Consider the following 2521-nt stretch of genomic DNA (forward strand, 5'->3'; position numbering starts at 1 on the left):
ATGGTCACACATTTCATTCAATATCAAAAACTTAATTCCTGGCAAATAAATTATTTCTTATATGTTTGGTTTGGCAACAAACTCATCTTAATCTTAGTGTACTTTGTAAATATGTTATGTGAAGTTTGTAATTTGACATTCAAAGTATAGACATGGCAAAATGCAGTTTGGAACACTTGCAGAAACATTATAAAACTACATTGTAAGCAATGATGGCAGTTTGTTTTGATCCCAGATATCTGATCACCAAAGTCTTGGCTTCATGAAGATGACTAAATGGTGTAGTTGCAATATTCATTTGGATAAATAAATAAGAAAAACCTAACTCATGTAACTATTTCTGGCTCCTTTCATTGAATATGTAGCAACTTTCATGTGAATGAATGAGCCATTGTCACCTGGCCACATCCCTCCCCCCTTTTATGGCGCTGAAGGGGATGTATCTGGATCGCGTTTCACCGTTGCGCTGTTCATCAAATTACCATGCGAATGCGATCTGAATACGCGCTAATGTGGCTATTTAGAATGTGAATAGCAATCTTCGGGTGACAGTGGTACTACACACCCCCGATGCAGGTAAAACAAAGTAAGGTGACATGGTTTACTTTTTTGCCGATTTAAAAAGTTTAATACTTGCGACAATGAACGTTTTGAAAAGAATGCAGATTACAGATTTAGTCAGCATTTTTTTTTCATGTTTCTATAATAAGATTTCAGCGAGTTATGAACTGAAATACACAAGAAAGATACACGGCATTGCCGACGATGCCGTCGACTCCAGAGGGTTAAAGGTCTTAACTTTTTAATAGCATGCATATAAGGTGACATTTTAATTGTTTTATTGACCATATAATTGTAATTAGGTTTAAATGGTGTATAATTGTATTTGCTGGTCTTATTGCCCTTTTCCTGTTTTATGGGTAATAGTTCTGCAGGTAGTTCTATTTGTTTAATATTATCTTTGAAAGTCTTATTGTACTGTGTTGGCATGATTTGCATAGTGTGGGATTGTTTCAGCCTCATAGATTGTGATTATGTGTTAATATAAGTAGTACAAGCATAATATTTATTATTCATGTATTTGAGCTGATTTACATTTTGTTTTGGTATGAAAAGGTTATTTTGATACGTCCCCCATGGAGGGGACCACATATTAAACAGATTTTTGAAACAGGGACCCGGAAGTGGGGCTTGCCCCGTCCGCTCCACGCATCGACCCGGTATTGCAGTGCTTCCAGGAACGGTGCACCTCTACTGCCCCCTGTTGTTGAAAGGCAGAACTGACTGAGTGGGTGACTAATAGACTGAGTGCCTCTGGATGGCCAGCTAATTAGCTGCATGTGCTGTGAGGGAGGGGCCCTGTCCATGCGTGGCCCCCGTTTCCTGCCGGTTTTCTTTTTCTTTTTTTTTTTTTTAAAGTAAGGTGACACGCTGTTTGTGTGGTGGACAGCTGTGCTGAGGTAAGGCATGACATCATCTTTGCCTTTTGAATTTTCCCTCATGTTTATTTAAATGATTGCTGTTTCTTGAGAGGACAGGAGGACAGGGAGGAGTCGTGGCCCCGACACCGACGGCTGCGACGCCCCTGGACATTCTACTCCGAGCGGGGGCGTCACGGAGACCCGGCTAACGGCGACCCGCTAAGCGGCAGCCCCATATCGACTCGGGTCTCTCTTCATCCCGCATAAATCTTTCGGTTTTTACTAAAGATTTCCGTGGGGTATAGTCATAGTTGTTTGGGTTAATTCTGACTACCACAAAAGTTTACAAGCCCTATTTTGGCAAGAGCTAATCCAAATCATTTTCATCTTTGCCGTTTAAATCACTCATGAATAGATGTGTTTGTGAGAATTTGGTTTGTTTTAAGCATTTTAAATTTAAATAAATACTGCAACACTCTGCAGAAATACATCTTTTCCAATATTGTGCAGCCTAATAATGAAGTACTTACTACTAGGAGATATCTAACAACATACGATGCAACATTCAACAGGGGGTAGTGAAGTGATATGTGGCAGAGCAAAGTGCCAATTCGATGTGGGGCCGTGATTAGTATGTGGAGAATGCTGCAGCAGTATTACAAAATCAGCAACTCTTTTAAAAATAATAGTGATACAAATATATTATTTATTAATAAGTTTATAGAATCAGTACACAAAGTATAAGTATATAAATATAAGCATATAAAGTACTGTATATAAGTACATAAAGTATAAGTATATAAAGTTTAAGTATATAAAGTATATAAGTATAAAAATGATATAAGTATAAAAATGTTATAAGTTTAAAAATGTTATGAGTATAAAAATGTTATAAGTATAAAAAATTTAAGTAAAAAAAGTTTAAGTAAAAAAAGTTTAAGGGCTCAGAGGCCTGCTGCTCCTACTCATCAGAGTGGATCTGTTGCTTGAACTTCTTCAGAGCCTCTGCTAAGATGGCAGCAATGTCCTCTGAGGGCATGGGCGTCCCCTGCGTCAGTCCCCTCCTCATCACTGGCGTCCCACCTGGCGACCTCAGCACT

The 2521-nt window shown here is 38.5% G+C and overlaps 1 non-coding gene and 1 pseudogene across 1 annotated transcript; both read left to right on the forward strand.

The window, feature by feature from the left end:
- The first annotated feature begins 1062 nt into the window (after positions 1-1062).
- On the forward strand, positions 1063-1254 carry LOC140582557 (U2 spliceosomal RNA). Its single transcript, XR_011985459.1, has one exon. It is a non-coding gene; the product is annotated as a U2 spliceosomal RNA (small nuclear RNA).
- A 405-nt stretch (positions 1255-1659) lies between these two features.
- LOC140582614 (U5 spliceosomal RNA) lies at positions 1660-1790 on the forward strand (annotated as a pseudogene).
- The last annotated feature ends 731 nt before the right edge of the window (positions 1791-2521 follow it).

This window comes from Paramormyrops kingsleyae, chromosome 24, assembly GCF_048594095.1.
Source record: "Paramormyrops kingsleyae isolate MSU_618 chromosome 24, PKINGS_0.4, whole genome shotgun sequence".
In the NCBI taxonomy this organism is placed as follows: Eukaryota; Metazoa; Chordata; class Actinopteri; order Osteoglossiformes; family Mormyridae; genus Paramormyrops; species Paramormyrops kingsleyae.